This window comes from Natator depressus, chromosome 4 (genome assembly GCF_965152275.1).
Source record: "Natator depressus isolate rNatDep1 chromosome 4, rNatDep2.hap1, whole genome shotgun sequence".
NCBI lineage: Eukaryota > Metazoa > Chordata > Testudines > Cheloniidae > Natator > Natator depressus.
In genome coordinates this window covers 58,410,915-58,436,084 of record NC_134237.1, presented here as the reverse complement: position 1 = coordinate 58,436,084, position 25,170 = coordinate 58,410,915, and the positions used below count along the sequence as shown (strand labels likewise).

Sequence of the window (25,170 nt, the reverse complement as noted above, 5' to 3'; positions counted from 1 at the left end):
CGGAGGCCCCCATTATCACTTTACAGGTGTCAAGGAGGGGTCCTTCCTGAAGTGATGCTATAGGTGTTGCTTGTGCTCTGGTGGAATAAGCTCTTACCACATGGGGGTTGGGGAGAGGGGATGGTTTGCTAGCTGGTGGAGTAGAATGAAGCCAGAGATCCATTTGGAGATGGTGTGTCCCCTGACTCTTTCTGCTATAGCAATCAACAGGGATTTTCTGATTGGTTTTGTTCTTTGCAGGTAAAAAGGCAAGGCCCACCAAAAATTGAGGGAGTGGAGTTTTTATTCCTGTGCAGAAGCGTGTGGCTTTGGGAAGAACACAGGTAAGTGAATTGATTGGGTAAAGTGACATTCTGAAACTACTCTAGAATGAATTTGGGGTGTAGATGCAAAGAAACTTTATCCTTATGGAGCATCTGCCATCATTCCAAGCTTGCCAGCTCATCTAGCTGAGGTGATGGCTATAAGGAAAGCAACCTTTATGGAAAGGAGAAATGTGGAGCAAGAAGCCAAAGGTTCAAAAGGGGGGCCTTGTGAGTACTGAGAGAACAAGGTTTAGGTCCCACTGGGGAGTAGGGCTTCTGAATAGGTAGGAAGGTTCTGATTGGGCCTTTCCAGAATCTAGTGGTCCATGGATGCATGAAGACAAAGTAGCCCTGGCATGGGGGTACCAATAGCTCTGAGTTAGATAAGGCAGAGGTTGCAGTTCTTTTGGGCAGTGGATGATATATAGGATGGGGGGGAAAGGTTCATGAGGTGATTTGAAATCTCCCAATGAAAAGAAGGCTGATTTCTATCCAAGTGGCAGTACCACTGGTGCCACTGGAGGGAAGTTGTATTCTGTGTATGGGGTGGGCAACAAACTCCCTCCAGCAGTTGACTCTCTCAATAGTGTTATCTCTCTGGAGATGGAGGGGCCCAAAGAAGAAGATTCTGGATCTGGGGGAGTGAAAATGTCCTGTGGGGCAGCAACTGATTCAGATTGAGGGGTTCTACTTGTTCAAGCTACTGGAGCTGGTGAGGAAGAAGGTGCCTGAAGTTGACAATGATCGGACTTTGTTGGTGGTGATGGATCCCAAGGTTTGGGAGGTGCCAAGGAGACAGTCCTGACAGATCACAACACTTATGGGCTTCTTTTTGTGCCTCTTGGACTTGGCCCATGAGGACTTAGGACATCCTGAGTTGATGGGCTTGTTTAGAGCCAAATCGAACTTCTTCAAAGTGGATTTAGAGGAAGACTTAGTCTCATGCTTATAAGAGTGCTTCCTGGATTCCTAACAAGACCCCACTGTGGGGTCTGGGGTGGGGGTGGGGGTAAGATTGTCCCACACCAGAGTCAGACTTTGCAGCAGGAGGCTCATGCCTTGCTGAATGAGGCTGATGTACAGGGTGTCCCTGGTTTAGATCTGATTGGGATCTCATGGCCTTCTCCCTGAGCTATTTGTGAAGATGAAGTTCCTGCCCATCTCAGGTATGGCTGGGGAACAAATAGCAAATACTGCTCCTAATTGTAATTTGGGCTCCCCCAGGGCAGTACAGACAGCACTGGTGGCCATAGCTGACTGAGAAGGATCCTGGGGAGGAAGCACAGAGTTTGAAGCAGAGAATCCTAGGCACAGTCCAGTACAAGAACAGCCTGGTACCAGGGGCAGTTCCCCAAGAGACTATACACTAATACAGCAGTCTCCAACCTTTTTATGCCCAAGTTCACTTTTTGAATTTAAGGGCAACCCAGGATCTTACCCTGCCTCTTACCCGAGGCCCTGCCCCTTCCCCAAAGCCCTGCCTACTCCATCCCCTCCCACCTCCACTGCTCGCTCTCCGCCACCCTCACTCACTTTCACCAGGCTGGGGCAGCAGGTGGGGGTACGGGAGGGGGTCCAGGCTCTGAGCTGGGACTGAGGGGTTCGCAGTGTGGGAGGGGATCTGGGCTGAGCCTGGGACAGGAGTTTAGGGTGCAGGAAAGGGTGAGGGGTGCAAGCTCTGGGAGGGAGTTTGGGTGCAGGAAGGGGCTCCGGCTGGTGCAATGTGTTGGGGTGCAGGAATGGGTGCAGGGTGCTGGCTCTGGGAGGGGTCTCAGGGCTGGGGGTTAGGGTGCAGCCTCCTGCCAGGCAGCACTTACTTTGGGTGGCTCCCGGTCAGCAGCGCAGTGAGGCTAAGGCAGGCTCCCTGCCTATCCCGGCCCCACGCCACTCCTGGAAAGGGCCAACGTGCCCCTGTGGCCCCTGGGTGGGGGGCATGTGGCTCCATGCACTGCCTCTCTCTGCAAGCACCATCCCTGCAGCTCCCATTGGTCACAGCTCCCCATTCCCAGCCAATGGGCACTGCAGGGGTGGTGCTTGCAGGCAGGAGCAGCACCTGGAGGGAGACCCCTGCCCTGTCTCTGGGACTTCTGGGAGAGGCGTGGAGCCAGGGCAGGCAGGGAGCCGGCCTTAGCAGCAGCCCCGCTGTGCCGCCAGAGATCGCCATCAACTGGGAGATCCTCTAGGATCGACCAGTCGATCGTGATCGACTGGATGGTGACTATTGCACTAATAGATCTATAAGACACTAAACTGAAGACTGTAAAAACTAATTACAAAACTAGATCTAATTCTTATTTTGTAGGATGAAGCTAAAGCTACGGACACTGAAGGTTCCAATCTGGACCATGTGTAAGGTTATGATTTAGTCACAGAAGTCGTGGAAGTCACGGAATCTATGACTTCCAGTGACCTCCATGATTTCAGCCTGCGCTAATTGGGAGCTGCAGGGTCTCCTGCCACCCATGGGGCAGGGAGCTGTGGTGGCCCCCGCAGCTCCAAACCGCTGAGAGCAGTGGGGAGCCCTGCAGCTCCCGGCCACTGGGGGAAGCCTGCAGCTCCCAGCTGCCCCGGCCTCTGGAGCTGCGGGTGGTGGGGGTACTCCAGGCAGCTCCTATCCCCTGAGCAGCTGTCCCACTTCAGGCAGAGTGGGGACCCACAGATCCCCATTTTGTTACGGATATTTTTAGTAAAAGTTACGGACAGGGCACTGCTTCCGTGAATTTTTCTTTTTTGCCCATGACCCATCCATGACTTTTACTAAAAATATCCATGACAAAATCTTAGCCTTAACCATGTGTCAGTGAGAAGGAACTGTACAGACAGTTGGTCCACCCAGCTCTTTATCTTTTCGGACAGAGGCACAAGGTGAACTAGAGCACATGCATGGACCAGCAGACACTACTTTCAAATTCTCCAGCTCCAGGCGCATGATGCGCACACATAACCCAAAGTGGTCTACAATAGGGACCATCACTCGAAGAAGAACCCGCTGATCTAAACTGAAGATGCATCCAGCTAGACAAGCTAAAGGCTTTGTGAAAGAAGGTAAGGAATGGAAGGCTGGAGGATGGAAATGGTATTGTCATGTATCAGGACAGGTTTTTTTTTCCAAAATGTAAAATATCTGCAATCGGTTAGACTTAAGTTCCTCTTAAAACATTATGGATTCAAAAATAGCAAATGTATCCTAGTAGGTATGAAAGGAACAAAGAAGGAAACTGGGAGGCTGGCCTCATTGTAGGCACAGATTTAAGGCTGTGTATGGGTACCTTACTGTGAATCTCAAATGTTTGGAGGGTGGTTAAATTTAACTAATTCTGTATTTCTTGTCCTGCTAAAAGTTGGTTTGGTTTGTCTGGATGGGAGTTTGTAACTATGTTGTTGTTTGGATTTTTACGATTAAATTACTCAGTACTCTTAATCTTCAGTACAGTTTTAAATCAAGTCATAAATAAAGCCTCTTTCAACTTGGAAGCAGAATTTTGGCATAGACTGAACTGAAGAGACTGTGACAGCTGCATGGAAATATGCTGCTAAGTGTTCTGTCACATGTGGCATCCAAGAAACATGTGTACTGCAAAGAATGTGTGTATACCTCAACTAGACTGCATGGTATCTTTATTTCCCCATATGTGCTGGGAAGAGTGCAGAGAAAGGGAGTCCTTCAGATTCATTTACAGTGGCATCTCCCCTACATATTACAGTTTTGGATGAAGATGCCAAAAAGTTACACATTACAAGCACAGGGTCAGCAGCAGAAGGAACCCTTCTATTTTTTTCCACTCGAAATTTTTCTGGAGGTACTAGTGATCTGTTCAGCCACTTTATTTCTGGCAGACAAGAATATGGCTGTAACAAAGGTGAAAATGCCTGTTGTTCCCACAACACATACTTGAAAATTTGGAAAATATTTGCTTATCAAGAAACTCACTTCATGTCTCAAGCATTGACCAATGCAGAGCTGTGAAAAATGTTCTTATCAAATCCTAAAACCATGCCAACCTTGCCTAGTTTTCAAATTCCATAACAAACTTGAAACTCAGCTCAAGTCATTAAAAGGTTTGTGAACCTTTTTCAAGAGAATCTGAGAATGGCATTGTGCAAACCTGGGCTGATTTCTGGAAGCTAGGGTTGAACCTGAAATTCAAAGTTCAGATCTAAACAAAGCTGCAAATGTTCTCAAAATTCTTGTCTGATTCCAGGGTTTTGCTTTGGCAAAGTTCAGATCTGGAACCAAACTGCTAAAATGTAGGAGTTTGGACAGAAAATCAGGTGAAATAGAGCATTGTTGGCTGAATTTTGTTTTGAGCTTTAGGGTGTCCTAACCTAAAAATCAAAGTGGAAATTCCAAACCAAATGTCCAGGATACAAACCCATGCAAATCAAAATGTACTTTTTCATGAGCTTCTTTGATGCTGAAAGCTCTGGCATTTGGCCATGCTGTAGTTACCTGTCCCCCTTTTCCATGCTGTCACTAATCTGTGATGCACACTTGCATTTGGACTGATTTTTCGATCAAAATTCCTCACTGAAATGCTATTAGGCATCAGTGTCTATTAAGGGTGTCACCAGCCATATTAAGTTCTAACTTTTCTGGTTTTATTTATACTGCATAACTTGAGGGGGTAAGAAAGAAACTGAATGAAGCATAAGCTGTGTGGAGTCCTATGTGAAGATCCTGTGGGTCCCTAGACAAGCTTCAGTAGTCTACAAAACACATTTGAAGAAACAGAGGAAGTTTTAACATCTGGGCAGGGGATCATGAGCCAAGAGAAATGCCCGTTTCCAGGAAACTAAGCTTTTCTCTGAAGGAAACAAACTTTAATGCTAGTGGAGGAGGTAATGAAATATAAAGATCCATAGCTGGTAAAATGTCAGTTCAAGGGAACCTTTGCAAAGAAGTTTGCTTCGTGGCTATCTGGCAAAAAACATATTGGATAAAATAAACACCCAGGGTTGTTATTCACAGGGATCCTCAGTCAAACAAAAAGACAGGGGAGCCATGGGCTCTCTTCTAATTTCTCTTTTCCCAAAAACTGTAGCCAGGGTGGGGGGGAAAGAGAAGTTATCATAGCCTCCAGCTGTTTCTCTTCTTCCCCCCGCCCCCCCCCATTTGTACTATATCTGTACTATGGAACTCCAGAAAAAACTGTGGTGGGTGACTTACTCTCTGAGTAGGGTTGCCAACCTTCTACTAGCACAAAACCAAACACCCTTGCCCTGCCCCTGCCTGCCCCTCCTCTGAGGCTCTACCCCTGCTCACTCCATCCCCCCCACCTCTGTCGCTTGCTCTCCCCCACCCTCACTCACTCATTTTCACCAGGCTGGCTCAGGGGGTTAGGGTGCAGGAGGGGGTGATGGCTCTGGCTGGGGGTGTGGGTTCCAGCATGGGCCAGAAATGAGGGGTGCAGGAAGGGGCTCTGGGCTGGGGGTTGGTAGGGTGAGGGCTCAGTCTAGGGGAGCAGGCTGTGGGGTGGGGCTGTGGATGAGGGGTTTGCAGTATAGGAGGGACCTCTGGGCTGGGGGGTGAAGCCAAGGGGCTCAGAGTATGGGAGGGGGCTCCAGGCTGAGGCTGCCCTTATGCTTAAGAGCAGCAGGGGGGACATGCCGCTGCTTCCAGGAGCCGGGCGGAGCCACAGCTGGCAGGAAGCCTGCCTTAGCCCCACTGTGCTGCTGACCGGACTTTTAACGGCTCAGTCAGCAGTGTTGACCGGAGCTGCCAGAGTCCCTTTTTGACCGGGTGTTCTGCCAAAAACTGGATGCCTGGCAACCTCTCTCTGAGTGGCCTCAGTGGAGGTGCACTGTCCAGGAACACCAGGGTCCAAAACTAGTGCAGATGCACAGTGTGTCCACACACATGGTGTTTACAAGTAATTGAGATCCCCAAGATTATGCAGACCTCTGGAAATCAGTATGTTCAGGGAATGAACTTCTTGCTTTTTCCAAAGGGAGGGAGAAAAGCTTACCCCCATAACAGAAGAATTCCTAGGAAAGTTTGCAAGTCAGAATTGGTGCAGTTCTCTCCCTCCCACTATGGATAACTCCCACATAGGGGAGAATGAGGCCTTTGTTAACAAGTACATAGATGTCTGTTAAGTAGCATAATCTTACAGGAAAATTTTGCGTTTGTGTTTATTTAAAACAAATGAATAAGAGTCACAAACTTAATAGGCCACTTTTTGGACGTAAAGGGAGATGTGACATACCAAACAGTAGCTGGTGGCTTGGGAGATTCCAAATCATGGATTCCCTCAATTCAGAATGCATTATCTCCTGGAAACTTAAAGGATTTCCATGGATCAGGAAGATGAGTTCTGAAGATCGTACACAAGAGTCTGTGGGCTGCTTTGCAACTTAAAGGGAGCTTTGAACTGCACCTTATAGAATCATAAAAATGTAGGATTGGAAGGGACCCTAATAGGTCATCCAGTCCAGTCCCCCATCTAGTCCAGATTGTCCCTGACAAGTTTGTCTAACCTGTTCTTAAAAACCCACAGTGATGGAGATTCCACAGTGTCTCTAGGTCAAATCTGTTCCAGGTCTTTAACTACCCTTAAAGTTCAGAAGTTTTTCCTAATATCTAACAAATCTCCCTTGCTACAATTTACACCCATTACTCCTTGTCCTGTCCCCAGTAGTTAAGGTTTATCACCTTCCTCTTTATAACAGCTTTTCATGTACTTGTAGACTTATGTTCACCCTCAGTTGTCCCCTTTCGGACTAAACAAATTTTTTTTTCGATCTTTCCTTGTAGGTCGTGTTTTCTAGACCTTTAATCATTTTTGTTGCTCCCATCTAGACTTCCTCCAATTTGTCCACATCTTTCCAAAGTGTGGTACCCAGAACTGGACACAATATTCCACCTGAGGCCTTATTAGTGCTGTGTAGAATGGAAGAATTACTTCTTGTGTCTTGTTTACAACTCTGAATGCTAATACATCCCAGAATGATGTTTACATTTTTTGGCAACAGTATTACAAACCTCTCAATCCTTTTCTGCAGTACTCCTTCCTAAGCAGTCATTTTCCATTTTGTATTTGTGCAGTTGATTACTCCTTCCTAACTGTAGTACTTTGCATTTTTCCTTCTGATTCAGTGGTGCCCGGCAACCCCCAAACCAGGGAGTATGAAGGTTGCTTGAAGCCATTAAGCATGCTTCTCTAAAGTTGCACTGTAGACAGAGAGGCCACATACTCAAGACCTAGATGAGTTGTGCATTGCAAAAAAGGATACCTTCTATAAGGAGAACGTTATTTTTCGAAATCAGAGATCGGACTGATTTTTATCTGTATAATGTATATACTTTCAGATCAGCAACTGATTAAATCATAGTTTTAATTCCACTGTGGAGAGGTGAAAACATAATAAATGCAGTAAAGCAATTCAACTCAACTGTAAATCACCTGCTGTTATATATTGAGCTGCATATTGTAGCACTAGTAAGATTCCACACACAAAAGCTTCAATAAGACTCAAGTTGCTATAGTACCTGACATGGATTACATGGGACATTGGCATGGGGACTTTTTTCTTAATTATTCTAGACTTGGGCCTGAGCAAAGTGGGCTGCAAAGCATAGCTCTCAAGCTTAGCTTTACTGAAGTTCAGGAGTAGTTGGATCTAGGATATTAGTTTTTCCCATCTCTGTGATATTTGATTTTCACCTTATGCTTCATGAATTATTGATAAGTATCCTGACCTCTGTGCTAGGAAAGCATTTTATTATTTTGTCTTGGGAAAATACATGTGTAGGCCACACAAACTTTGAGATTACACCTGCAAATATTGTGTTGCCACAGATTAGCAGAACATCAGTACAGACAGGAAGAGTTGGCAAAGTGAAAGCAGGATTTTCTTCCATACTTAGAGTCAAATGTTTAAAAGGATGGAGGCTGTGGTCCCTGTGCAAAATATGTACATCGACCTAGACCCTAATATGCAGGGCCAACCCCATAACTGCACGTGCAAACACACTGACTGTGTGAGTAGACAGGTATTCACATATATACCAATTCCAATTGCTGTGATTCTTTGTGTATTAATATCCTTCCTTCCATTAAAGGTATTCTGTGGTTGATAACTATATTAAATAAACTACAGCATGCAAGCAGCAGCTTACAGACTTTGAGGCTACAGGGTAACATATCACCAGATCTATCTACACATCTGAAACACTGTCTGAATGCCAAATGTCTCTGGTATCACTAATATGAAGATCTTACAAACCTTGTTAATACCTCAACTCTGCAGGGGTATAGTAATTTAGAATGCATATAATCAAACATGATTTCATAGGGAAACCTCCATCACCTGTATGGAATGAAAAACAGCTATAACGTGTCCATCAGGGTCTAAAGAGGAGCTCTGAGATTGTGTTAGCCACCTGCTAATGATTTGTCCTGACTCTCAGTGCTGCTGGAGGGAAGCAGTGTTGACTGGAGCTGCCAGAGTCCCTTTTTGCTCCGGCATTTGGCAAACTGTTTCAATGTCCAAAACATTTCATGTCAGTGCCTGTTTTAGGGTGTATGTGAAGGAGTACAAAGGCTCAGGGCTTGATTCATAAAAGTAGTTATGAGAGTGTTCTGTAATTTTGTCATGGATCTCTTATACAGCAGCCAGGCTGCATGCTGAATGCTTGATTCAAAGAGAAGAATCACTGCATTACATGGGAATATTGTGACATGCTGATCAGGTGCTGGGGAGACTGCAGCTTCACACAAAATTGAATTACGGTTATCATGGGAAAATATCCTCCTGTGCTCACTGAAGGATTTAATCACATTGCCCCAATCACCGCTTTGTCTGTTAAAACCTGTCTCAAGGAGCCAGGAGGGAGAACCTCACAGGTTTTTCTCTGAATTCTTGAGCAGGAATAGGACCCTCTGCACAGAAGCAAGAGGTTCAGCCCCAGGAGCCCACAGATTTCCCAAGATCTGCCCAGATTTCTGAGGTCTGCCTGAGGAAAGTGCTGTCAGATGGAGGCCCTGTGACTCCACACCATCTGGAGCCTCTCCTGCTCCCTAGCAACACAACTCTAATTCATTCATGGTGCCAGTGACATCCTAGCCTGTGGCTGCTTCTGGAACACCCCTCCCCCTCTTGGGGGCAGGGGGAGAGGGAGGAGAGAAGGGTTGTACAGCATGGAAGGGACTGCAGATATTAGCTTTACTGAGTATTCATCAGGTGCTTGGACGGAACCTGTGCCCCCTGCCCTGCACCAGGTCCAGCCTCATCCCCACCCGCACAGAGGGGTCCCGGACTCAGAAAAGAGCCATTTTTTGGTCCCCAAATAGGGAGGAAACAGTGCCATGGGAGGGTCGGACTATTTCTGCACAAACCATTGAGGAGGATCTTTTGTCTGCTGGAATTTATGCAGGTCCTACCACTCTCTTAAAAATAAAAGGGTATCAATGACAACATTAAAACAGATGCTGCCTGTGGTGTGGTCTGGTGGCCCCTTACACCAACAATTAATCCCTTCTCCATTCTCATGAATGTTTTAAAAATCCATTAGAGAATACAGGAAAGTGAAGGCAGACCAAAAATATTTTAATGTATGTATTTGAAACTATACAGCTGGAGACTGGGTTATTGTCTGGATAAAATTAATTATGGGCCTAAATTTAGCATTGGTCTCTGTTTTGGGGGATTTTCACAGGGTGCTCCACTCACTGCTAGGATGGCACCTTCTCCTTGGTCACTCTGGGGAATAGCCCAGGTTGATGCCCCTTCCTGCTGTTGCACGACACCATCCCTTCTCCTCTGTCACTGTCTGCAGCCCCTCTCTCACTCCAGGAGCTGCTGTGGCCTCTTTGTGCTTGGTCCTGCAGCCAGGTCATTCAGTGTTCCCACCCCCTCCCCCGCTTTCTGGCATATAGTCCTTTGAAGTCTATCACTCCCACAGAGATCCAGGCAGTCTTCCAGCTCACTGTCCCAACAGTGCCACTTCCACAGTGGCAGGTGGGGGACCCTGGACCCACCCTCTATGCTGGGTTTCAGCCCAGGGACCCTACAACATGCAGCCAAGGTCTGTTCAGTCCCCAACCTTGCTGCTTACTCTCTAGGCTGCTTCCTATCCTGGCACTCCCCTCTGCCTGGGGTTTGCAGGCCTTTCTACTCCCTCCTCCCAAGAAGCAATTGTGGGCTACTTGTCTCTATAGCCTCCAAACACTTCTCCCAGGAAGTGACTAGAGACTACCTCCCTGCAGCCTCCTTCCTGCTATCAGCTCCCTGGCTTTATAGAAGCCCTGCCTGTTCCTGCAGAGGTAAACTTCCCTAATCAGGGCTCTCCTCTCAGCCTTCAGCCTAATAGGTTAATTGGCTCATCTGACCTCCATTAACCCCTTCAGGGCAAGTGTGGGGTCAGCAGTCCATCACAGGGACTTATCTATTTTCATAACATCATAGCCAAAGACTTTACAAAACTGATTCCGATATGAAAAGAAATTAATTCTTGTGAAATGGGAATCATCAAAAATGTAAAAAGGGCAAATGAACTGTTGCTGTAAAGGAAAGAACATCTTTCAAAATATTGATCAGTTTAGATATTTTAGATAGTCTTAGTTCCTGGACCTCTGTGAACGGACAAGAATTATTATAGATTTTGCTACTTTTCTGTCTGCCTTTATGGCAAATACATCAGAAAGCCCAATCTTGCAAGTAGCTGATGTGCCTTCTGCAAGGTGGTCAGTGCACTCAATACACACTGAAGTCAGGAAGACTTGAGGGAGTTCAGCACCTTGCAGGAGGCCTTTACCTCCCTGCAGGATCAGGCCCATACAGATGCACCACATTGTATTATGCAATATGGCTGTATGTACACATTCAACATTCAAAACAAGAGATGGATGGGGCTGAACCAAAACCCTGAATCTGAACCCACTTGTACTTTGGAGGCGTTCAAAGCCCAAGTCTGGATCAGGGTTATATTTTGCAAACAGCCCATACTTTTATAATGGGCAAAATCAAACCCCATAAATCTGAACTCATCCTGGTCGAGGTTTTTCAAAGTGACTAGGGATGGTGGGTGCCAATCTGGGCCACACATAAAGGGACTTGGTTTTCAGAAGGCAAGTATTTTCTGCAAATCAATCCCCCTTTAAAATATGTCAAGTTGGGCGCCCAGAAATTAAGGTGCACAAAAAACTCTAGGCACTAATGATAGACTGGACCCCAGATGTTGTGGGAAGGGCTTCAAAATCCTGGTCTGGATTTGTATGTTGCAGCTGGAGCCAATCTCTAGTCAAAATCAATACAAAGTTCTGTGCTGGAAACATACACACAGGAAATAATAACAGAAACAAGAAAGGTTTCCCAGGGAGAAACATGTATTCCCTCAGCAAAGTGCAAACTACAACTCACATTGTGAAGGGGCTTTGTGGTACAAATATCCAGTGAGTGCATTGTCTCTCTAGAGTTCTATGTTACAGGTAACTAGAAAGGATTTTCAAAGTCACATTGCTTTATAACTGTCCATATGTCTAAAGACTAATTAACTGTGACAAGCTGACCATTAAGAAAAAATGTTCGTACAGCTGACAAGATGACAGATGTTTTAACACAACTACAATGTCATCCTTAAAAAAAAGATGTGACAAGTTTAAATTTCAATTAATTAGATAAGTTTTAGAATACAATAGTCATTTTCAAACCACTGACCCGTATTAGACTAGGATAACAGTATTTCATATTTTAAAGAGGCATTCTACTCAGAAGACTGACTATGATTTGTAAAAACAGCAACTTCTTATTCAACCAATCTGCTCCCTATGTGTATTCAGACTTTACTGACTGGAGAAAATACGTACTCCTTTTTACTTCCATTGGCATAGCAGAGCCAAAGCAGCTACGAGAGCGAGCGAGAGCTGGATTCTATTTTGACTGTTTCATCACCTAGAGAACTAACTTAAGTAAGTTCAGAGTGCAGCATCTTTAAAGCTGATGACACAGGAGCCAGAAAGAACTCAGCCTGACTTTCAGATTCCAGGATGAATCTGCAGAGCTACCAGTTAGAAATAAACAATTTTTTATTTCTAGGCTTTTCACATTTGATCTGAAGTTAAATGCCAGACAATAAACATAAGACCTTTTTTCATTTTTTCAAAGTCAACTTTCAAAGCAGATCAACAGTTCTAGGGCCTTCATTTTCAGCAGTACACACCCAGAATCGACATTCCAGCTAGAACTCAGGTAATCGGTCTTTGCTTTGACGTATTTCCTTGTAAACCATTATGCTTTAATGACTGCATTAGGGATTTTTCACAAATTTGGTCCAGACTGAATGGTCCAAATCCTGAGCTGCAACCAGGGCAGTTCAAGAGGGTGGAGTGCAAAGGTGGCCTTAATCCTCCCTTTCAACACCCCAGTTCTGGGACAATCCTGGCACTGGTCCAGTCCATGGCATATGTCAAGGTTCCTTCCCCACTCTGAACTCTAGGGTACAGATGTGGGGACCTGCATGAAAGATCCCCTAAGCTTATTCTTACCAGCTTAGGTTAAACACTGCCACCACTAAAGTGTTACACAAAGAACAGGGGAAGTGCCCACTTGGAAAAGTCTCCCCCCCCCCCTAAAATATTATCCCCCCAAGCACTACACCCCCTTTCCTGAGAAAGGCTTGATAAAAATCCTCACCAATTTGCATAGGTGAACACAGACCCAAACCCTTGGATCTTAACAACAATGAAAAAGCAATCAGGTTCTTAAAAGAAGAATTTTAATTAAAGAAAAAGTAAAAGCATCACCTCTGTAAAATCAGGATGGTAAATACGTTATAGGGTTATCAGATTCAAAACACAGAAAATCCCTCTAGGCAAAACCTTAAGTTACAAAAAGACACAAAAACAGGAATATACATCCCATTCAGCACAACTTATTTTATCAGCCATTTAAACAAAACAGAATCTAATGCATATCTAACTAGATTGCTTACTAACTCTTTACAGGAGTTCTGACCTGTATTCCTGCTCTGGTCCCAGCAAAAGCATCACACAGACAGAGAGAGACCCTTTGTTTCCCTCCCCCTCTCCAGCTTTGAAAGTAACTTGTCTCCTCATTGGTCATTTTGGTCAGGTGTCAGCGAGGTTATCTTAGCTTCTTAACCCTTAACAGGTGAAAGGGTTTTTCCTCTGGCCAGGAGGGATTTAAAGGTGTTTACCCTTCCTTTTATATTTATGACAGTATACATTACAGCAGTCTTCCAAGGGGCAGTTCTAGCACCTAGGACATAAGGGAGCACTAGTCACACCTTCTTTTCTTTGAACACATTACCTAGGCCAGTAGCAGTAGCCACGACCCACTTATGGCTGAACATTGCTAAGGGTTCCCCTGCAAAGAGGTATAAAACTGCTCCGAAAGCACTGCGAAGTCAGGGCCCATGCCTCTCTTCCTCCCAGTGAGAACAATTTTCTGTAGCAAAAATTCCAGCATGGGAGCAAAATTCTTGATTTTTTTGTGAATTTTGTCACAAGGATAAATTAAATATTTTTGCAAGGAAAACACTTTATGGCAAAATGACACCTTTCCAACCAAAAAACTGCCTTCACCATCTATAACAGCCATTTAAAATTAACATTTTAAAATTTTTCATTTTTTTGGAACTCATCAAAATAAGATTTTGTCCCCCAGTTGTGCTATAAGTGATTTGTCTGCACAGCTTTCCTAGCAACAGGAGAGATAAATCCAGTCCAAAAATACTCACTTTTAATTAGTTTGGATCTGGATGCAATTTTTTTCTCTTTTCTGTCCCAAGGCATACTAAATTATGAATAAACAATCCTTTGTATATATGGCTGGGATACACAGGCTAGCAGAGTCTTGCAAGCATTCGCTGTGCCAATCTGTCACCACACTTTAGCACACAGTCTGAATCTTACACAGTAAAACAAACTTCAAGGCCAGCATTTATTCATAAGCATTCAAAACCACAAAGACATTGGAAACAGGCTCACAATGTGACTATTTCCATTCAGAAAAAGCTGCATTATTAAAAGCTGTTTCAATAATGCTTAATTGGAAGCCCTTCTGGGGTTTTGCTTCAAAAAAGCTGCTAAGAGCTATGTTATGCTTGGAGTGCACAAGAAGAAGGAAGTGCACGTAAGAATCCTTCCCCTCTCTCACACTACTGTACAGTGGCTGGGTACCAACACAGTTCCTGTACTCCTTAAGGGCATGTCTACACTGGCAAAGTTACAGCTCCTGCAGTTACAGCACTGCTCAGAGAGCGTAGAAGGGAAACCGCTGTTGTGTGTTACACTGACAGCTGCAATAACATGTTCACACTTGCGTCACTTGCAGTGCTATTCAGAGCGGTGCACTCTGGGCAGCTATCCCACAGAGCACGTTTTTCTCTTTTGCTGCTAAGACTTGTGGGAAGGCGGAAGGGGGTGGGTCACGCAGCATCCTGGGTCCTGTCCCATTGTCCTGTGATGCATTGCTTTGCATCCCAGCAATCCCTGTGCTTCTGTCCACATTTGGCGCCATCTTTCAACGGTTTGTGTACTGTGCACCCTGCCTCTTTCGGGCAGCAGGAATGGATCGCGAACTGCTGACCAGTATGCTGCTCACTCTGACCAACATGTCACGAGTGGCAGTGGAGTTATTCCTTAAACTACAAAGGCAAGAGGAATGTGACATTGATCTCGCCACGCATAGTAGCTACGACACGAGATTGCTTGTGGCATTCACGGAGGTGCAGACAGTGGAATGCCACTTTTGGGCTCGGGAAAAAAGCGCTGACTGGTGGGATCACATCGTGGGATCACGAGCAGTGGCTGCAGAACTTTCGCATGAGGAAAGCCACAGTCATGGGACTATGTGATGAGCTCACCCCAGCCCTGCGGTGCAAGGACACGAGACAATGAGAGCTGCCCTGTCGCTGGAGAAGCGCGTGGAGATTGCACTGTGGAAGCTGGCTACTCCAGACTGCTACCAATCAGTCGCTAACCAGTTCAGAGTGGGAAAGTCGACCACTGGAGTTGTGCTGATGGAAGTATGCAGGGCCATTAATCGCATCCTGCTCCAAAAGACCGTGACTCTGGGCAATGTGCATGACACTGTGGGTGGCTTTGTACAACTGGGCTTCCCTAACTGCGGAGGGGCAATAGATGGCACGCTCATTCCAATTCTGGTACCAGACCACCTAACCACTGAGTATATTAATTGCAAGGGGTATTTTTCAGTGGTTCTCCAGTGCTTGTGGATCACCGTGGGTGTTTCACAGACATTAATGCAGGCTGGTCCGGAAAGGTGCATGACGCACGCATCTTTTGGAACACTGGCCTGTTCAAGAAGTTGCTTAATGCCGTGGCTTATGAAGCCATACATGGGGCAACATGACAGCAGCAAGGACTGATTCAACAACAGGCTGAGCAAGTGCAGAATGACTGTTGAGTGTGCATTTGGCTGTTTAAAATCCCGCTGGCAATGCCTGTATGGGAAGCTGGATATGGATGATGACAATATTCCTATGCTTATAGCCATGTGCTGTACTCTCCGTAATATTTGTGAAGGGAAGCGTGAAAGTTTAACTCAGGGCTGGACTGCAGAGGCTCAGGGCCTGGAGGCTGAGTTTGAATAGTCAGAGACCAGGGCTATCAGAGGGACACAGCGTGGGGCCATAAGGATCAGGGATGTCTTGAGGCAGCAATTTGAAGCTGAAAGCCACTAATATTTGTTGCTATGCTTGGGATTGCAGTGCTTGTAATGCTAGGAGGTGATTGGTGCACATGATGCAAGAAGGGGGCTTAACATAATTGTATGTTGCTTTGCAGTGCTCTTTTTGCTTTCACTTAATAGAATAAAGATTGCTTTCAAACCAACACAATTCTTTTATTAAAAGACAACAACCAGAGGAGAGAGTCAAACGAACTAATTCATCAGCAGAGAGGGGAATGGGGGAAGGGAAGGTCTCAAGAGGAGAAGGGGTCTCGGGACGACTACAGATTTGTGTATGTCCAGGGATCATACCCAACCATCTCCTTTGGAGTACAATGCAGTGGGTGTTGTACTTCAGCAGGGCCAAACTGCAGGGGGATGGGTGTTGAGTGCAATGTGTAGTGGGAATCCACAGTGCTGGACTGTGAGGAGGGAGGAGTGGAATGCTACAGGTAGAGAGAGGAGCCAGGAGGTTGATAACGGTGTGTTGGCGGTGTGTTGGGGGGTGCATGGGAAAGAGTTTTGTTACAGCAGCTGCAGGGGAGGGCGGGCATGGAGCTGCTCAGTTTGAAGAGCTAGTATCACCTGGAGCGTGTCCACTTGGCACTCTATAATGTTCAAGAGCCTCTCCGTGGCTTCTTTCTGGTGTGCCGCGTTCTCCTTTCGGTCCCTCTTCTCACCATCCCACGACTCCTTCAGTTCCTGTTTCTCAGTGGCAGAGTGCACCATCACCTCACGGAGAAAGTCCTCCTTAGTTCTTCTTGTCCGCTTTCTAATTCTGCACAGCCGTTCTGCCGTCAATAACAAAGAGGGAGGCTCGGCTCCCAAGGTCATCTCTGAAGTATAAATGCAACATTTTACAGAAGCAGTATTGTTTGCAACACAGACAACACTGATTCAGTGCTTTAAAACACAGCCAGTACTCACACACCTGTCACTAACTGGCTGACCCCAGGCAAGCACACATGAACCACAAGACCCCCAAAATGGTGAGTAGCCGCAGGGGCAGGGTAAATCACTCTTCCTGGACCCTGCTGTACACTGGGCACGTTGCTCTTGGGGAGAGCCAGCACTGTAGGGGGGGCCTGTTAATCATTCCTGCACCCACATTTTCCACAGGATGTGATCATTATGGAAGGTATCTTGCTGCTGAGGGTGAGCAGGGAATCAAGGGAGGGTCTTCTCCAAGCCCGCGGCATCTGCCCTGGCCCCTATGTGGCTTGCCTGTGTGCAGCAATGGTACTTCCCTCCTCCCCCCTCCATGATGGGAAAGTGGCGCAGGAAAGTTACTGTTAATGGGGCAAGAAACAAAGCAGCTCTACCAAGGAACCTGCGGCAGTGGATTGCCCAGTATCTACTACAGACCATCAAACCAGGAAGAAGAGATGGATGAGGCTTTTTTTAAACAACTAACAAAATCATCCAAAACACAGGACTTGGTGATGATGGGGGGACAGACATCTGTTTGGAAAATAACACAGCAGGGCACGAATTATCCAACAAGTTCTTGGAATGTATTGGAGACAATTTTTTATTTCAGAAAGTAGAGAAAGCTACAAGGGGGGAGCCTGTTCTAGATTTGTTTTGACAAATAGGGAGGAACTGGTTGAAAATTTGAAAGTGGAAGGCAATTGGGTGAAAGTGATCATGAAATGGTAGAGTTTATGATTCTAAGGAATGGTAGGAGGGAGAACAGCACAATAAAGACAATGAATTTCAAGAAGGCAGACTTCAGCAAACTCAGGGAGTTGGTAGGTAAAATCCCATAGGAAGCAAGTCTAAGGGAAAAAACAATTGAAGACATCTGGCAGTTTTTCAAAGAGCCATTATTAAGGGCACAAGAGCAAACTATCCCATTGTGCAGGAAATATAGGAAGTATGGCAAGAGACCAACCTGGCTTAACCAGGAGATCTTCAGTGATCTAAAACTCAAAAAAGAGTCAAAAAGTGGAAACTCAGTCAAATTACAAAGGATGAATATAAACAAACATCACAATTATATAGGGACAAAATTAGAAAAGCCAAGGCACAAAATGAGATCAAACTAGCTAGGGACATAAAAGGAAACAAGAAAACATTCTACAAATACATTAGAAGCAAGAGGAAGACCAAGGACAGAGTAGACCTGTTACTCAATGAGCGGGGAAAGACAATAACAGAAAATGTGGAAATGGCAGAGGTGCTTAATGACTTCTCTGTTTCGGTTTTCACCAAGAAAAGGTTGGTGGCAACTGAACATCTAACATAGTGAATGCCACTGCAAATGAGGTAGGATCAGAATCTAAAATAGGGAAAGAACAAGTCAAAAATTACTTAGACAAATTAGATGTCTTCAAATCACCAGAGCCTGATGAAATGCATCCTAGAATACTCAAGGAGCTGACTGAGGAGATATCTGAGCCATTAGCAATTATCTTTGAAAAGTTATGGAAGATGGGAGACATTCCAGAAGCCTGGAAAAGGACAAAAGGGCAAATATAAAAAAGGGAAATAAGAACAACCCTGGGGAATTACAGACCAGTCAGCTTAACTTCTGTACCTGGAAAGATAATGGGGAGCAAATAATTAAGCAATCAATTTGAATACACCTAGATGAAAATAAGGTGATAAATAACAGTCAGCATGGATTTATCAAGAACAAATTGTGTCAAACCAACCTGACCAGCACTGTAGCCATGGTGCAGAAAGCTGTACACCTCTTGTTGGGGTGGTTTTTTAGAGTGCTACAACTGTGCAGTTTCTGCGCACTAAGTGGCTTGGCAGTGTGTACACCTAGGGAGTTACAGCACAGAAAGCTGCTTTACTGTGCAGAAACTTGGCAGTCTAGACAAGGCCTAGTGTGAGATCTGCTCCCTCTTTGCTCCCCTGGGGTGCAAGACCCCCCCACCACCCTTGCTTACACACCAACCCACAGAGCAGGACCAGAGAGCAACAAGGAGTATGCTGCACCATTGGCAGGGGTGAAGCAGCAAACACGTTCCCAGAGTCCACAAGTAAGCTAGAGGAATAATTTTGCGTACTGAGTCATTGTTACTGGAATGGTCCCTGGAATAGCGCAGCTCTGCGCCACCTTCAATGCATGGCCATGCCTGTAAGGCACAATCAAAACTTAAGAAGAATGATTATTCATACCATAAATAATATATATATATTAGAGATGAGCCTGAGCCATAGAATCAGATTTTCCCCTCACTTAAGCCATTGCAATTCCATTCTCTTCAATGGAGCTGCTATTGATTTACAGGGTCATATCAGAATCTGGTCTACAAAGTTCAGATCCATACATATGTTAATCAAAGTTTGGGACATTTTAATCCAAGGCTTTGGTTTGGGCCCATATCTAATGAATAATGAAGAAAAAATCTACATTATACCTTGGTTATTGTGAGTTTGTATTGTGGTGCCTCTGACTATCATTTTAATCCATCTGAAAAAACATTTTATTTTAGGGCCTTGGAAAGCAGACTGTAAAACCAATGTGTAGAATATGAGTACAGTAGAACCTCAGAGTTACAACATCTTGGGCATGAAGGTTGTTCGTAACTCTGAAATGTTTGTAACTTTGAAGAAAACGTTATGGCTGTTCCTTTAAAAGTTTACAGCTGAACATTGATTTAATACAGCTTTGAAACTTTACTGTGTAGTAGAAAAATGATGCTTTTAACCATTGTAATTTAAATGAAACAGGCACAGAAATAGTTTCCTTACCTTGTCAAATCCATTTTTTTAAACTTTCCCTTTATTTTTTTAGTAGTTTACCGCCTGTATTGTATTTCTTTTTTTTTCTTTTTTTGTCTATGCTTCTGCCTGAGTACTTCTGGTTCCAAATGAGGTAGGTGGTTGACCAGTCAGTTTGTAAATCTGGTGTTCGTAACTCTGAGGTTCTACTGTATTGCTCCCAGCTATCCTATGCTATCGTCTTAAGTTTATGTTCTATCTATCAAGTCAGTCACCCCTTTAGTATTGCTTGTACAGTTAAGGGAAAATACTGACACGTGACCTCATGTAGGTGAACAAGATTCAAAATGCAGGAGAAACACAATGTTTCTGCTGTGCAGTAGATCCAGACGTGGAGAGGCCAGACAAACAACTCAGGAACCCCACAGCACTGTGGCAAAGAACTCTGTTGAGGCTCTCTGCCACTCACGTTGAGTTGGGGTGTGGAAAGAGTCTAATTAGTGAGGCGAATAGGAAGTATGTGGAGGTGAAATTCTCCCCTCCAAGTGCAAGGCCCATGCATTGCTTAAGGCTCACTGAAACCCTATTTTAGCATTTAAGTGGTATCTAGGCCTTGTGCAGAACCTTTGCCATGGGGCAAATTTCACCCAGGACAATTGGCAAGAGCCAATGGAATGAAAAAAAAGTAACATTTGTATACAGTTTGCATTAGATCTTTGATTATTCTGTGCTAAATTTCAGTGTCTTTGTTCTTTCTGATCCTGCATTTGGGGTTTACCCTCATGAATCCAGTTGCAGGACCACGACTTTAGAATCTTAGCTCTTCTTACAGACTGAGAGATTTACTGTCTTCCTGTCTGTGTATGGACAATGTGTCGCATACTGTGACTGCTGTGAAAATAACAACATAAATACTAATACTAACAATACAGCTGGACATTCTGTTCTCAGTTACAGTGGAGTAAATACAGTGTAATATTAACTTTTGCGAACTTGCTCTAAATTTACACCAGTGTACCTAAGTAACATGTAGCTCGAAGACTAAAGTGAAAGATAGTTTAGAATCCAGGTAAGACTATTAGGTAGCTTAATTAGGTCTAGGTAAAAATTAATGTTCACTGAAAATATCGGGCCAGATTCACCATTGGCCTCACTTGGTACAACTACATAAATTCAGTGGAGCTGCATATGCTCCTACTAGCTGCAAATACAGTTAACCACCTATCTGCCAATCCATCTACTTAAGATATCTAGCTATCGCCTTGGTTTCTAAACCCGTATGCTTAATCTACAGTTTACAGCAGATTATCACTTTGACATAATTTAACATGGACTGTTGTTGAAAAATATACTAGATTATAAAATTCTGAAGATGTAGCTGTCGAAGCTCAGAAGATGAAAATTATTTTTCTGCATTAAAGGAAGCAAAGATTTGCATTAACAAATTGATGTTTGTGAAAACTGCAGATTTTCATCAGCTAATAAATACAAATGCTAATTCTTAGCTCTTACACAATACTTTTCATCTGGAGATCTCAACACACTTTACATAAGAGGGTAATTATCATTATCCCCATTTACTGATGGGGAAAAAGAAGCAAAGCACCCTGAAGTTAAGCGATCAAGGTCATGCAGCAGATCAGTGCTATAGCCATACAGAATCGTCTTCTGACTCCTAGTCCAGTGCCCTGTCTCCATTCCCCACAGTCTTCTGATGTGCACTTAAATTGTGTTCTGCCTCCCATTGTACAAATGATGTACGGGGCTTGCAAGAAGCCAAGCCTTTGAATGGCCCACATAAGCAAAGAGCATAATAGCCATCCCTGTGAACAAAGACTGCTTGGTCCTTGCTCCTTCCTGAGAGCAAATGCATGGGAAGGAGCTAGGGCTATGGCCTGCCCTCATTCTGCACCCAATCTACACCATCTGTGTGGTTCCCCCAATCCTCTGCACAGCGAGAAGTGCTGGGAGCGACTGTGCCTCCTGAGCCACAATCTCTCCCAGTGCTCCTCCCGGGACAAAACAGCTCCATACCCATTCTCCAACTGGGCCCTCATGCAGGCTCTGCACTGGGCTCAGGATTGGGTTTTTGTATCAATTATTTGTAAGACATTTCTCAGGACAAACCCAATAACCAAGAAAGACTATTCTACCCATTTCTGATTTACTGTATTAAAAAAAGTGCTTCCTAACATTTCTTCTGAGTCTTTATTTTTTCTCCATTGCAGTTTATATTTTCTTCTGCCAGTTGGATGAACCGAAGAAAGCAATAATTTAAAATCCAACTGCTTTAATTCAATTGCATCAACAATCCAAAGAATCTCTCATGCAATCCTGGAATCAGAGTAAACAAAGTATAGGTATTCCTCAAACAATCTTGTTGTAGATTAAGCAAATCCTCACTTTACTGTCTTTCGTTATGAAACTTTTGTTCTTTTCAGCTGGCTTTCCTTTTAACAACAAACTGAAAAATAGGGATCAACCTCAATTTTCTCAGGGCTTGTCTACACTCACTGGGGGATTGACGTGTGGCGATCGATGCATCAGCAGTCGATTTAGCGGGTCTAGTGAAGACCCACTAAATCGACTGCAGATCACTCTCCCGGTGACTCCTGTACTCCACCTGAATGGGGAGTTGACGGGAGAGTTTCTCCCATCGACATAGCCTAGTGTGTCCCCCGCGGTAAGTGGATCTAAGTACATCGACTTCAGCTACGTTATTCACATAGCTGAAGCTGCGTAACTTACATTGATCTCCCCCCCACCCTGTAGGGTAGACAAGGCCTCAATACTTCAAATTAAACGAACAAACTTTATGAAAACATTGTCCTTACTGGAAATGCACAGGATTTTAAATAAGATCATAAAGAGGATTATGTAACTGGTAACACATAGTATACCTTTAGGTTTATATTCTGCTACACTAAGACCCCTATTTAGAACTCATTCTCTTTTTTAAATGTATATAGGAGCTTTGTCTGAAGTGAATAGGACCCAAAGTGTTCTTACTGCTTCCCTGTACACTACTGGAATTTGTAATTCTTCTTCCATTACTTGCTGTAAGCAATACAGGTCTTTAGCATCTGTTCCATCTCCATCTGAAGTTAATGTAAGTCTTTCCATTGATATCAATAGGAATTGAACTGGATCCTTGAGATCCTTACTCAAAGCTCATTTTAAAAATCCTTATAATCATTCATTCTGTATTTGTCTTAATTGAATGCTGATCTTGAGACCTGATTGTCTAATGGCACCTTTTTTATTCTAACTTTTGTGTCTCTCTTAGTTGGAACATTTAGGGCTGTTTGTCAAACCAATGCACTTCACTAACACTGCAGCATCTAAAGCTCACATTTCAATCAATCTGTTTTGTTGTGTTAAATCATAAATACTCTATTTTAGCCACTGTGGTGGTTGTGCATGCTTTTTTCCCCCCTTTTGGTTAACAAATGTACCTGCCAACTCAGCTTTTGAAGCGTTGCTAATATTTCTCAGCTTCATGTTATGAAATATTTTTTGTTTCCTCAGAAACAGATCTTCAGGACCACATCACTACTATAACTCCCTGCTGCTTTTCAGGAGCAGTTTTATGGATAGTCACAGCAGAGAGAACCCTCAAGCCCTTTTTTCCCTCCCATCCCCCAATGAATCAGACTTGACAAGGTAATTTTGAACAACTCTTCTGACTGTACAACTTGGATTTTTATCAGCGGGAAAAAACATAAGTAGCTCACAAAATAAAAGCTATAAACCTGTTTTCTCACTGACTTGCTAAATAGCTCTTGTTGAGAAAGTTCACTGACACTGGGTCACAGTCCAAAATACATAGATATGAAATGGTCAAAAACTAATGCAGAGAAAAAGTTAACAGGCGGTATCCAGGTGAACTATATTAACCGTACATAGGAGGTGTTCTAAATAGCCCATTGCAAATACAACAGTGTTAGCTGAAATGAAGACAATGATCTTCAAAATTTTTCCTTGATTGGCTAAAGCCAAACAGAATTAAGATCAATTCTCTGAAAACATAAGGAATATTAGTGTTCAATGTATATTGAGATTCAGATTTATCACTGTCTAATAGCGATAGTACACAGGGTTAACACTTGGGATCTGGCCCTGCATGGGAGGGCATTGTGCTTCCTGCACAATATATTATGATCATGTCTTTCTCTGATGGCTGAGTCCTGCAACTATATCTTGCTATTTACTTGCAGTTAAAGGAGTTCTCCTTTGGTATAAGTGGTAGAGGCAGGTGTTTTCAATGCTGAAAGTCCCAGATCTGCCCCAGTGATGACTATGGTGGCAATGCATACAAGCCTTCCCAGGAAATCTACAGATTGACTCCATATAGGGGAGCCAGCTAGATAGTGGAGAGCAGTAGAAGAACACAGCCTGACCATAGTTCCTTTCCCACCAACCACGACTGCTGAATGGGGGAGCTCCAGAGGTGTGGCAGCCACAATCCTGAAAACCCCATTCAACATTTATAATATTTAGTACCTATGATGATTCTTACATCAACATCAATGTATGAGAATTCACCAAACATAGATGAACACATACATAGGAGGTCAAGACAATGTGAGAATCACAAACGCAGGTTACATGTGGGATAGACGAGATTGTCCTTGACCATTGCAAGCTGTTGTGTCCTTGCTTTGACCTATTCATATTTTTCACATAAAGGTGTGAATGCACCTTGTTTCTAAGTGGTTAATGGTGACATGACAAATCTGCCACCACCTTGCTCTGTCATGGACTGTTGCTTCCCAGTTGCTGGGGTCAATTTCACTTGCTTTTAAGTTTGACTTCAGTGTGTCTTTATATTGTTTGTTTGTACTGGCCACCATAAGAACAGGTGTCTTGCTTCACCTGAGCATAAAATAGGGCTTTGGGTATTCTTGAGTCGGCCATTCAAATGACAAACCCAGATCAATGCAGCTGAGCTTTTATGAGCAAGCTTTGAATGGCAGACATTTGACAAGAATTAAGGATTTCAGTATTAGGAATCTTGTCCCACCGTTTCACCCTGTGAACAGACTGAAGACCATTCCAATAGTAGTAAGATAGTACCTAAAACACACTTTCAATCTTCACAGTGCTGTGCAACCCTTATCTAATTAATCCTCATAACATCCCTCTGAGGTATATATTATCCATGTAGTACAGATGGGGAAACTGAGGAGTCAGAGTCCACCTTTCTAGGTACTTATAGTCTCCAACACAGTAGGATGTGAGTGTCTCACAAAGATTAAGGAATATTTCATCATTACAACCTTGTGAGGTTGGGAAGCTGAACTGAGGCACGGAGAGATTAAGGCCAGATTTTTAAAGGTATTCAGGTGTTGCGGCGCTCCTAACTAATATTAAGAGCTTACAGTCTTGTCTACACTATAAACTTTGGTCGACACAAGTTATGTCAGCCTAAAGACACTGCAGTTACTATATTGCTCGTGTGTATGCATACGCAGTTGTTTGCATCTGCACTGCGCATGCTCACCAGCAGTGCTTGTGTTGTTGGTGAACTGTA

At 44.1% G+C, this 25,170-nt stretch overlaps 2 long non-coding RNA genes across 2 annotated transcripts in view; one reads left to right on the top strand and one right to left on the bottom strand.

The window, feature by feature from the left end:
• Positions 1–237: 237 nt before the first annotated feature.
• On the top strand, positions 238–23,282 carry LOC141986487 (uncharacterized). Its single transcript, XR_012639293.1, has 3 exons — positions 238–323; positions 3,162–3,350; positions 23,166–23,282. It is a non-coding gene; the product is annotated as an uncharacterized LOC141986487 (long non-coding RNA).
• The window catches only part of LOC141986485 (uncharacterized), a 95,061-nt gene continuing 86,356 nt past the window's right edge, over positions 16,466–25,170 (bottom strand). Inside the window, exon 3 of the long non-coding RNA XR_012639291.1 lies at positions 16,466–16,795. This is a non-coding gene — a long non-coding RNA (uncharacterized LOC141986485). The remainder of the gene's footprint in view (positions 16,796–25,170) is intronic.